The sequence below is a fragment of the Muscardinus avellanarius genome (genome assembly GCF_963383645.1).
Source record: "Muscardinus avellanarius genome assembly, chromosome: 1".
Taxonomy (NCBI): domain Eukaryota; kingdom Metazoa; phylum Chordata; class Mammalia; order Rodentia; family Gliridae; genus Muscardinus; species Muscardinus avellanarius.
Window position 1 is genome coordinate 143,421,024 of NC_137786.1, and position 13,419 is coordinate 143,434,442.

Below are 13,419 nucleotides of genomic sequence, written 5' to 3' on the forward strand. Positions count from 1 at the left end.
AGGGCCCGATCTAAGTGGCAAGAGACCATTCCCAGCAAATGGCAGGCTCACAAGGCCCAGCCGGGACGGCTTTTATCTGAGAAGTCACTGCCCTGTGGGTAAGGGTCAGGGTGTGACAACCAGGTTTAGTTAGGCAGCCAGCCAGCCCAGGCTCACAGAGAGAAAAGCAGATCTGAGAGATCCTTCTGTAATCCATACGGTTACTACTGTTGCGACAGCCAGAGAAGCTGGGAGGAGAAAGAGAGGAAACATTTCCCTCCTCACTCTTCCCCACGGCCCATCTCTTCTTTCTAACATTTTTTGCTTTTAATTGACAAATAATAATGGTATGTATTTATGGGGGATAGCATGATATCATAATTCAACATATACATGTAACATAAAACAATTTGATCAGGGTAACTGATATACCCTTCACTTCAAACATTTATCATTTCATTGTACTGGGAACATTTAAAATCTTCTCTACCAGATATTCAGAAATATACAATTAATTTTTGTCACTATGGTTATCCTACTGTGCGACAGAACATTAAGAGTTATTCCTCCTATCCAACCACACCTCTGTCCCCATTAATCATCCCCTCTTCATTCCCTTCCCTCCCACCCCTCCCACCCTCTCGCGACCACTGTTCTTCTTTGCCTGGAAGATCAACGTTTTAGCTTCCACATGTAAACGAGGACATGCAGTAGCCATCTTTCTGTGCCTCTCTTATTTTACTTAACACAGGTCCTCCAGGTCTGCTCATGTTGCTGCAAACAAGAAGAAGGCATTCTTTCTTTTTTTTGGGGGGGTGGGGTGGATAAGGGCTGGAGATTGGACCCAGGGACATTCTACCTCTGAGCTAACTGGGTCTGAGTTGCTGAAGGTGGCCTCAAAATTGCCATTCTCCTGCCTCAGCTTCCCAAGTATTAGGATTACAGGCATACACCACCACACCTGGCTAGAGTAGCATTTTTAAATGGTTGAACCATATTTCATTGTGTATATACACATTTTCTTTATTTGTTCATCTATCAGTGGACACTTAGGGTGATTCTAGATCTTGGCTTTTGTGAACATACCACAATAAACATAAAATGCAGATGCCTCTTTGACATACGGACTTCCTTTCCTTTGGCTACATACCCAGTAGTAAGACTGCTAAATCATACGAGAGTTCTACTTCTAGTTTTTTAAAGAGCCTCCATACTATGTTTCATAATGAGCCCAAAGTACATTCTTGACAAGTATGAAACCCAGAAAGCTCCCTAACTCTCCACCCCCAGCATGGCACTCTCTTTGTCTCTCAGTTTCCAGTAACTGCCTTAAGCCCAGATCTCATAAATATACCCAAAGAACTAACTACATGAGGTGGCTTCTCCAGACTCACTCAGCTAGTTAGAGGCTGTGTCAGCGTTAGAAGCCAGGTCAGAATTATGAGTCAATAGAAATTAAGTAAACAATAATTCCTAGGAACTTCTTGCAAATCCAGGGGAAGGGAGAAGTCAGAGAAGGCAGTGAAGAGATATTCCTGTCTTTGGCATCAGAGGGCAGATATGGAGGTCTAGGGGGGCCCAGGCCCAGCCAGAGCTCTGAGACTGAGGTCAAGAGCCTGGGAAAGCACAATGAAGCAGGGCCAGGCAGGAGTTCCCCCGTTTTGGGAAGCCTGCCCAGAGGCCCATGGGATGCATGTGACCAGCTGGGGGTCACAGAGGCTACTGAATGAAGTGGCCCAGGACCTTCGATGCTTGCTATGGCAGCATCTCCTTTCCCTTCTCTAGCTGGCCAACAAGATTGATTGGACAAAGTCAAGTCATCAGAAGTTACTCGCAAGGTTATCCTTAATATGGAGTGACAGAAACTGTACTAGGCATATTTTTAAGTAAATTTATATTTTGTTAAGTAATATTTTAAATCCACAAAGACAGCTCTATGAGGAAATAGGCTTCCAGAAACCAAGAAACATGTTAATAAGCAGCGGAGAGAACCAATCTTTGGTCCTCCACCCCACACACTGTAGACAAAACATTCATCATCAATATACCTGACCATAATATTAAGCTGTTAGTTGATGACACATCACCTGTCTGAGCTGCATTTCTGAAGGTTTACTATGGCTTTAGTTACAGTGATCCCATTTTTTAAGCCCTTCCTGCTTCAGGATGTAAAACTCACTCTGCCTTTCTGTCCAGATCTGCAGCACTACCAGGCAGCATCCTACCTACTCAGGTCAGGGGCGCCTGTGCCTCGTCTCCTGTTTCAATTTGGGGGTCCCACAGCACTTGATAGATTGGCCTTTTTTCTGGAGTTGTACCAAGAATTTCTCCATCTGCCTTTGCCAGAATGCATGTTTCCAATTATGTAAAACTCTTCAGGAGAAGTTAACTCCTTTTTGAATTAGTTAAATCAAAATGAGGTACCTGGGAATGCACCCTGGTGCTATGCAAGTGGTCTGGTCCCAGAGAACAAGGTAAGCACACTGGTTAGTGGTCCCCCAGACCCCTTCCCGGTAAGGGGCTGGACTGAGCTGCACACAGGGGTTATTTGTTATGTTCAATTTTCTTCTATTTGCTGGCAAGATCAGGGTGTCTGTGGTGGAGAAATGGGTTTCTGTAGCCACTGCATCTTGGGGAAATGGCTAGAGGTAGGTGCCGTGGGCGCACCCCACCTCTTCCTCCCCTTCACTTCTTTACATTTCCTAGACATCTGGAAAGAAGATTTCAGATTGGTAGTGCAAGGAGGTGCAAACCCTAAGGTCAAGGAAGCTGGTAAGGGGTTTTTTAATGGGGTGACAGTTACCTTCCCTCATCCCACCCAGAGTATTGGCCTTTCTTCCCTTCCTAGCCTCCGGCAAACTATATCCAACTATATCCTTTCTCTTTCTTTTCTTCTCCTTTCCTTCACCACACACATTCACATTTGCATTGAGACTGCCACAATAAGAAAACAAAGGGCCAATGACGGTGCCCGCCACCCCTTGCTGTCCCTCTGACAAGTTTTTCCAGCCAGAAGCCTCCTCTCCTTCCCCTTCACTCCAGTTCTATATACGCCGAGGGCCAAAGTGTCAGCGTCAAGTTCAAAGCGGACTCAGTTCTGGAACAGTCTCCCTTCTGCTAGTGATTTCTGCTGAGCAGATTTTTCATCCCAGTGTCTGCAGGTTCAACCCCATCCCCCAGGCTCCCACCCAGTCACACAGTCGCTGCTAAAATAGGAGACACCCACCATGTGCCATGCTAATGCTCATCCAAGGAGGAGAAGGTGGGGCGGAGCTGAGGAAAGGCTTCTGCAAGACTGTTGAACTGAGTCTTAAAGGGTGTGTGTGGGGGAGGTCCTGGGAATTGAACCCAGGGCCTCTCTACTAGTGAACTGCCTATTTTTTGAGACAGGGCTTCCCTATGTTATTCAGGCTGGCCTCAAATTTTCAATCCTCATGCCTCAGCCTCAGCCTCCAGGGTAGCTGGGGTTGCAGGTATATGGCACTGTGCCTGCCATTTTTCAGAACATAAGGTGCCTTTAGGGGATGCTTATGGGTGGGCAAAACTTTGGGTTTGAGAGAGAACTTTCCAGGCAGAGAGGGTGGTGTGAGAATGGCGCGTGGAAGGGACACCCGGTAGCCTGGTGAGGGGACAGTACAACAGTGTGAAGCTCACCACAGCCAGGCGGTGGGAAGCAAGAAGGACAAAGGTCAAAGGTGAGGCTGTAGAGGAGAACAGAAGCCTGTCGTCAAGGTCCCTGCTTAATGACAAGGATTTGGGACTCAGTCTTACAGACTAAAAACGTCAATGAGAAATTTTAATCAGGACAGTTTTGCAGTTTCCAGAGATAGGTGGTGACAGATACAATTGGAAGCAGAGACGTTCTTGGAAAACTCCTGTAGTAGGCATACAGGAAAGAGACACTGATGATGAGAGCTGAGGCAGGAGCACTGTGGGTGGAAAAGGAAAGTCTGACTATGAAGAGATCATCAACAGGCAGGACATATGGGATGCAACAAGTGACTGAGGTTTACAGAGGAGCCAGGGGCACCCAGGTTTCTGGCTCAGGAACTAGGCGCTTCATATCTCTGTTAACTTATAGAAATAGGAAACGCCAGCGGAGAAAGCTTGGGAGAGCCCATGGCAAGTCTTATCGTGGGCATTTTCAAGTCTGAGGCACCTGTAAGACACGCAGTAAAAATGTGCAGTCAGAACTGGCTGGAAGTTCAGACGGAGGATCCAAGCTGGGTGGCGGTCCATGAGTTGACTCCTAATTGTCGGAATTCTAACCCAGTCTCCTTTCCCTCCATTTCTGTTTTCCCCACTGGCCCAGTTATTTAGAATAGTTTGAAGAAACACATGGACATGATAGTCTTTAATGCCTAAAAGCCAAACACCTGTGTAACTCTCTAAACCTCTGCCATCTACTCCTCACCAGTTATCAGCAATCTAACAGAAGAAAATGTTTATTCGACTCTTGGCATTTCCAGCTGGGAATGGTGGGATTTTATGAGTCACAGTCAATCTGGAATGAGAGATCTATGGGGCATTTGTATGGTGGTGGTGTTTTGAGACCATTTCAAATATTCCATGACCTGAAGCAGAAAGAAAATTGTGTGTAAAGCTCAAGAGTCAAGAAAGAGATTAGCATATTCAGAAACTGCAAATAGATATTGTGGGAGGTGGGATTCAAGTGGTAAACAGATAAGAGATTTTTACAAGATCTTATAAATCATTTTTAGAAGTCTGGAACAAAAAGGTGCCATTATTAGATTTAAACTTCAGGGAGACTATTCTAACCGCACTATCAGGGCATGATTTGGGGGAGATGGGTTAATTCTGGAAACTAGAGACCAAGTAGGAAGCCATTGTGATAGTTTGGGCACGAGATAATGATGGCCTGGCTCATGGTGAAATTTGCAGACAGAAAAGTGGGAAGACTTGAGTTTGTCAGAAAGTGGAAGCTGTAGCATTTGAGTGGTGACACCTCTGAAGCATTAGGACGTCACTCTCACCTGAGATGTTCACCTGTCCATACTTAGCAAGATGAGAGCCCAAGGTGTCGAGTAAGCATCAGGGTGCCCTGTGGCTCTAAAGCATGATCACAAGCAAGTGCACAGGCCCCACACTTGGCAGTAGTATAAAGGTAGCTGATAGAAACAGCAAAACCCCCAAAGGAGACACTTCAGAGACACAACAAAATGAGTCTTTAAAGAGACACCTATTATCATTTATACTTTAGAATGTTATCTTCTAGGTGTTGCCCAAGGAGACAAAAGAAATGAAAGACAAGGAGCTTTCCATTGCACCAGAACAATAAATTTAGGCATAAATAGTGAAAATAAAAGGTACAATGAGGTTTTAAGAAGATGGAAACTGAGAAGAGTGGTCAGAATGGAGAAGAGCTCACAAAAATAGCTACCAATTACTGATCACTCACTATGAGCCAAGCATTTTCTCTTCTAAAGATTGATACAATAATCTTTTGAAAGAGATACTATAAATGCCCATTTTACAGAGAAGGAAACTGAGACCCACAAGTAAAATCCTCCAGGTATATTAGTCACTTCTTATCAAATAACAAATAATCCCAGAATTTAATGGCTTTAATCAACAATAAATATTTACTCACTCCCATGAATGCAAAAATAAAGGTGTCTGTGGTGAAATAAGTTTAGAAAAACTGAGTTTGTACAAGCTACACACTATCTTCTCAGAGACATGTGTTATGATTCTCCAGGCATACAACCTTGAGGAAAATTTGGGAAGTAGTGCCCTCTCTAAACTGCTAAGAGCGCCGGACAGATTCATTTTGAGGTGAAAGAGTAATAATCACTTTACAAAAGACAAGCATGAGGGGGAAATCTAAAAGAATGGTCATAAACGTGGGGGCCATCCAATTGCTACTGATCAAACTGTGGGGGACTGAGCTTTGCATGGCTTAAATAGGTTATATAGACAAGTTCGAACAGCGAGTAGATGGCTTTATCCGATCCCTCGAGGGAGAACCGTTTTCATGGAGCAGCTGACTCTCTGAGCTCAAAGCGTGGTCTGTAATCAGAAATCTGCACTACGTGAGTTGTAGCCCTCTGTTTTTGTGTCTCCTTGCAATTCAAGGTAGCTATTTTGGACTCAACCTTAGAGTATATCACCAGGCTATACAGTAGAATCACCTAGAGACAATTTTAAAACATAGTCATTCCTGGGCTCCACTCCAGGTCAACTAAATCAAAATCCAGAATCCCAGACACATAAGGCTCGGGGACCACTTGCTTTTAAAAGTTCCCCTAGGTGATTCTAATATGTAGCCAAAGCTGAAGACTGTTCTTTCTTATTGTTCCTATTCTAGTATATTCTCTCTTCCCTTCCTCCTCCCCATGGCATCCTGAGCCAAAACACCCAGCCTTAGAAATACCTTAAAACGGTTTCATTTTTCTCTCCTCCAGACCTGGCCCGGCGCTCTGCGGGTGCATGGCTGTTGATCTGAATTGAAGGCGTTTCTCAGGAAGCTTCTGGGGTTTGGTCTGGAAGATTGAGAGCCTGAAGGGATAGAGGGCTTGGCTGGCCATGGGTTTTTCTTGGGGGCTTCAACATTTGATTGCTGCTGGGGATGTTTTTACATGATATTTATCACGGAATAGTGAGGCTTGAGATACAAGTTGATACTTGGAAAATCTCCCTGGGATTTTGAGACACAAAATTTACCAGGTTATCTGACATTGGGGAGGATGATGGCTTATAAAAACACTGTATACAAGAATGGCAAAGATGACAATAAGCCATCTTTGATCTCATTTTTAAACCAGTGATCATCTCAAAAACTATTCTGATCATTTTGTTTGCTTGTTTTAGTTGTAGGCTAAAACTAAGCTTGGGAGAAGGGGGAAGACAAAATATTGGTTTAAAGGATTTTGGTCATTGAAAAATATTCAAGTTGCAATTATTTGTGGAGCAGGGCATATGAGAAACAAAGTTGGAAGGGAAATTTATTTCAGTGTAAGTTTTTATAATTATTGTTTTGTGGACCATGCGCACATATCATCTATTATAAATGAAACAAAAATAGAATCAATTATACTTTGCATAAAATGAAAAGTATTAATCATAAGATTAATTGAGTGCTTCAGTCTATTAATATTTATTTTTCTTTTCAAGTTTAAAGTAATTGAAAATTAATCTCTTCCATATTGCTGAGTTCCAGAACCATACACATTCTTCACCAGTTTTTTTCTCTCTTGAGTGTGTATGTGTATGTATTGCCCCATTTTCTGTCCTTGGCCTCTTTACTGGTTTCCTGGAACACTGAATGCAGGACTCCAGGAAGGCTGATGCCCAGAAAACAGACCAGAGAGCTGTGTAATAAGCCGGGGGTGGGGGAGAACAGAAAAAAGAGTCAGTCAGATGGAAGACTCTCAGGTTTGGCGAGGAAATATACCAGATTGTAAAATGATCAAGCTGACATTTTTCTGACCAAATTGGCCTATCTGTACAGCGACATGGAGAGCAATCACTTGGAAGCAGTCATTGCCAGCAGAGTATGGACCAACCTCTATACACAGTTGTAGCTGCAGTCCCAATCACAGTCAGTGTCTGTCTGTCTGTCTCTCTCTCTCTCTCTCTCTCTCTCTCTCTCTCTCTCTCACCTGCTTGCTGAAACTTCATATTCCCTTACCTAGAAACTAGCCCTTTCTTTCCATCATGAAAGGCAGAGAAGTGGCTGACCATGAATGAACCCACATCATATCTTCTGTGGCTAGGACCAGGCCCTCCTAGGAGCAGGAGACAGGAGCAAAGAAGCCAAAGGAGGCCCCGGGAAAGCAAAGCAGCCACCGCCTGGGAAAAGGTGGGCTGTGGCTGCGGCCTCCAGAGGCCGTCTTAGCAGCTGAACTGTTGGCCTGCACCTCTGTGCTTCATCAGAAGGTGTAACTATGGCTGGGAAGGTGAGCACGTGACTTGGGAACTTGGACTCTGCTCTCCGTGCACATGGAGTAGAAGAGATGCAGTGGTTCTCACTACTCAGCTCTGCCACAGCCCCTCCTCCCACGCCGAAGGCTCCACAGAGGCAGCTGTGTGGTGGCTTCTGTGTCCCCTTGGCATGGTTTGGAGTGATTGGGGAAGGCAAGCTCTGGGGCCAGGCTGCAGGGATCCAAGTCCTGGGGCCTTTGCTTGCCAGCCTCTGTGTCCATTAAGTCACAAGTGACAGAAAACAATTCTGGTTAGTTGCAGCCCAAAGAAAATTTATTAGATAGGTGCTGGGTAGTGGCTAAAAACCCAGATGGGACAGAAGCCAGGACGGCCCCTGATACCTAGGCAGCTGGAATGCTGCAGCCCCCTTGTCTTGGAGCTGCTGCTGGTGTGGATCGACTCCCACCACTTCCCCGTCAGTGTACCTCTCCTTAGACTCCCAGGACAGAGTTTGCTTATCCTCAGTTTAGGTACTTGCCTGTCCTCTAGACTAGAGAAAGGCAGGCATTATGATCAACATTTCCATCAAAGCTGCTCACAGCCAGCAAGGAGACTGAGCTAGGGCTACAGAATCCCAAAACGCTGACTAAGCTATATTCCTTACCCAAGTCTCAGTGTTCTCATCTGCAAAATGGAGAGATTACTAGTGTTGACACCAAGAGGTATTTGTGAAAAGTTCATCGATAAGGTAGGGCAAAGCCAGGCATGGTGGCACATGCCTGTAATCTCAGTACTTGGAGGGCTGAGACAGGAGGATCTCAAGTTCATTCAATGCCAGGCTCAGCAACTTAACAAGACCCTCAGCAATTTAGTGAGACCCTGTTTCCAAATAAAAAATAAAGTAGGGCTGGAGGTGTAGATCAGAGGTAGAATGTCCCTGGGTTAAACCCCCAGTACCAAAAGGAAAAATAAAGAGTAAGGTAAGGCAGATTCTTAGTGTTTGGCAGGCTGCTAATGCTCAGTACATCTTGGCTGCGGTCATTGCCTGGGTTCTCTGTTGGCTCAAACCTGTTCAGTGGCCTCTGTCAGCCTGGAGAGGGGGCTGCTTCTCTGCAGGCTTGGGAGGGGCCATGCTCTTTTAAGTAAACTGATTCATTTCCAACACTTATTGCACATGTGGTCACCACACCTGCCAGATCCCACCCTAGCAGCAACGGGGACTCCTGCTCTCACAAAGCAAGTCTCAACACCCCTGCCCTTTCTTTGGGACACTCCTGAAGAAGCCCCCACCCCAAGTTCCTAGTAACACCTCTGTTTTGGAAAAAGTGCTCCATCCCAACAATTGTAAATTTATTGAGCCCCTCTTGTCAGCAGGAGCAGAAAACCTGATTGACACCTGTCATCCACAATCTATCTCTTCACACATGGGACCATAAACACACCCTCTGTGCGTCTGCTAGCTTCAAGCAAAGTGAGCGAATCTCTTGAGCCCTTTCTCAGAGGTATCATTTCTTAACTTCATAACTCAATTAACAGCTTTGGCAATCATGCACCCAAGGGGTACAGGCTGGCTTCTCCACTGCCCCCGGCACAGACACAGATGCACACGGTGCCTGCTCAGCCGCAGGACTTCTGTGATCCTGCTGTCCCCCGTCTCACAGACATCTGGCTCTCAGGAGGCACAGTGCTCAGTGAATATCTCGCCACTCCTCCCACACCTCCTGCCCCTTCAAGCCGCCAATTCCACCATTTCCCAGGTTTTTGTACTGCCCTACAGAAGAGGAGACCTCCCATCTCTGATAAACATACCCCACACACTGTGACACTATGAAGCCTCCTTCCCTCACCACATCATGAAACACACAGTACCATGTTGCTTTTCTTTAGAATACTAACATACATAATGTATTTAAGCACTCTGCAGATGGGGATCACGGTTTGTGCAGCGTTTATGCAGTTAAAAACAACCTTGTATAATTCTGGCCATAGAAACAAAGAGAATGTCAAATTTTCAGTCACTCTGTAAAAGCAAACCCAAGCCACCAAAATCTGAAGCCATGAAACTTGTCTTTCTTCAGTCCATCCCCCATTTTGCTGTGATAGCGAGCTGTCTGCATTGTATACCTGACAGCGCCGACCTCAGCGCTTCCCCACACGTCTGTTTCTGCACAACACAGCAAATCCAGGCTTTCCGGATGTCCCAGTATGAAGTTCAGATTCCTTATCAGGACTTCCAGAGGCCTTTATTTTCTGGTGCCTGCCCTGTCCACCTGCCCCTCAACTCTTCAAGTCCATCCAGCAGTGGGTGTGCTCAGCTGAGCATCCCTGCTTGGACCTCTTCCCCAACCTCTCAAGCCTGGGTTTAGATGGCTCCAGAATGCTCACTCCAGGCAGAACGCTGCGGAAGCCAGGGCCCGTTTCCTGCTCAGCTGTAGCTCCGGTAGCCCCAGCTGCTAACTCAGTACCTGATCCAAACTAGTTCTCAGTGATTACTGATTGAATTAAAGTGATGAGTGAGTACCTGATCCAAACTAGTTCTCAGTGATTACTGATTGAATTAAAGTGATGAGTGAATACGCATGGTAGGGATGGGAGTCACTGAACTAAGAGATGTTTTGCTCCCTAACAGCTCAAGGACTCAAGGCTGCTTTCCTAGGAGCACTAGAGCAAGATCACCTGAAGACTCTTTATTTACAAAAGATCATATTGTGGTGAAGGCCGGTGACAAGTGAAATGTGTTAGAGTAAAGACAAAGCAATGCTACCAGCAGCGAACTTAATCAAGCAGCTAATTCATTCGATGAGCACTTACAGAACATCCAAAGGGTCTCTCGATGAAAAAAGGAAGAAGTCCCTGCTCTTAAAGAGCTCAGGTTTTTTTTGTTTGTTTGTTTGTTTTTGTTTTGTTTGTGTGTGTGTGTGTGTGTGTGTGTGTGTGTGTGTGTGTGTGTGGTACTGGGGTTCCTGGAAGCCCTTCTACCTCCGGGCTACACTCCCAGACCTATTTTTACATTTTTTTTTTTTAATTTGGAAACAGGGTCTCCTAAGCCAGCGCACGTGGATGTTCAAGCCTGCGAGATCCTCCTGTCTCCGCCTCCCAAGCACGGGGATTACAAGCGTGCGCCACCACGCCCAGCCCTAGAGCTCAGGTTTTAATAGTAGACAATATGTAAAAAATGAATAACAATCAAAGAACACCAACAACAACGATATTCTGACTTCCTTTTGTTGAGTATCCCCTGCTTTTTTTAAAATGCTTTTATTGATGCACTGTAATATGTCATAGTGAGGTTCAAACTCAAACAAACATGCACACAGCACTTGGTGTTGCCCTCCAGATACCACCCCCCCGCCCCGTTCAAGGTAGTGAGATTGGTGGCGATACCTTCATATATAGACATGGCTTTATTTGAACTATTTCCTTTATCAGTTCTCTTTTTCCCCTCTCCACTCCCCTTCCCCCAACCCAGGGCCTCACCCCTGCTAGGCAAGTGCTCTGCCATTCCGCTCTATCCCCACCTCCACCCACCCCACCCCCATTTGCATCTGTCCTAAACATTTTTCTGGCATTGTCTCACTTTAACCCTTCCAGCACACCCCTGACCTTGATGAGTAGGGAAAGAAGCTGCAGCCAGCAGGAGGAGGTTGCAGGGTGAGGCAGGGCTGGGCTGCCTCTCTGATTCAGTTGCACCCCTTGGGCAGCCCCAGGCCAGCCAATGTGGCTGGCCTTCAGCTGGACCCCGGCCCTGAGTCAATCAATCTTGCGGGCAAGGCAGTCCACACTGGAGCCTTAGCAGAACCCATAATTAATCTGGCTGGAAAAGGAACTTATTTTTACACCTCTTCACATTAGTCCCCATAGACCAGGCTTGAGCTCAAAGTGAGGAGATGTGAATTGATCACAGCTGTAAGCCCAAAGTAATTAGTGCAATGAGCTGAAACTCTTGCTTTTATGGCTGGAACCCCTGGTCATGAGTAATTATCAATACAAATACCTATGTCCCCGTCTTCCACCTTAGTGCCAGCAGGCCCTGTCACCACCCCTGCCTACCTCCTGCCTAATGATAGGTCAGCTCGAGTTCTATAATGAACATCAGTCACTGGTTGGAAAGACTGCACTAAAATCAGCCACAACTAAAGGCCAAATGTCTGTGGATGGGGTAAGGTGCAGCTTCCTAGGGCTCACAGCTTGGTCCTTGACATCAGAACATGAAGTCAAGTCACCTGGGTCCAAATTCCAGCACCTACTTCTTAATTGTAGAACCCAGGACAAGGAATTAATCTCTCAGAGCCAGAGCCACTGTTTCCTCATCTATAAAGTAGAAATAATGTCAGACAACAGCACTTCTCAAACTACCTGAACAAAGTGTCCAATTTTTTGGTTTTGTTTTTCAGGTAGGAAATGATATATTTATAATGATAATGAAAATAAAATACTTAATGACCACAAGCTTGGAGGTTGCTGCAACATTCAATTGCTATGTCATGGGCCATTAACAGTGTACCACACCGATCCCATTCTGAGAAGCGTAGTGAGTGTTAGTGAATATTAGCTGCTATGATTATGAGACCTCTTGAATGTGCATAAATAAAGGGTTTTATAGTTGTGGGCTGGAGGTATAGCTCAGTGGTAAGAGCACTTCTCTAGCATGTGAGAGGCCTTGGATTTAATCCTCAGCACAAAAAAAAAAGTGTCAATTGTAAAGTCCCATCAAGAAACTGTACTAGAGTAAGGAGAGAATATAATAGATAATCTCCCAGGCGATGGCATTATTTATTTATTTACTTTTTGCTGGCAGGGATCTGAGTGAAAGCTATTGCTTAAATTTCTCTGCATTTCTATTCAGAATTGTGTGGTTTCTACATTTTTAATGGTCTGTGAAGGAGAAAATGGGTTTTCTTTCCTAAGTACTCCTGTATGAAAGGCCAAGTCAGCTGTGGGTGGGTTTCTGCAGTCTAATCTGTTGGGCTTATTATCTCCTGGGTATTGAAGTTCCCTGGGCAGAATTAACTAAGAGCCAAAGATGGCCTCTGCATTCTGGCCTCTAGGCTGTTTATTTCTTCATAGCAGTTTCAGGCCCATTAGCTCAAAAGAGCACTGGCACCAAAGTCAAATTTTTACCTATCCAAACATTTTAAACATAGCATGGAGGAGGAAAATGAGGACTGAGGAAGGGAACAGTTCAAATAAGGTTATGTCCATACAAGGTTTCACTGCCAACCTCACTAACATGTATAGGGAGGGAGGGGAAATGGGGGAGGGGGGATGAGGAGGAAAATATATCAGGTGATACATGCATGTATGCTTATATCTCTTTGAATCTCACTATGAGGTATAATTACATTGCACCAATAGAAGTATAAAAAAAGAAAAAGAAAAATATGGGCCAAATAAGCAGACTCTTTGCCATATAGAGCCTGTCTGCTTTACATGCACCTCAGGAAGCTTCATTTAACATCTGCTAGCAAAGGTAAGATAGATCCTGTGGCTATAAAGACCCCAAGCCACTGCTGTGCTGCTTGCCAGAGCCAGCCAGCAGAAGTACGGGTTCTGAAG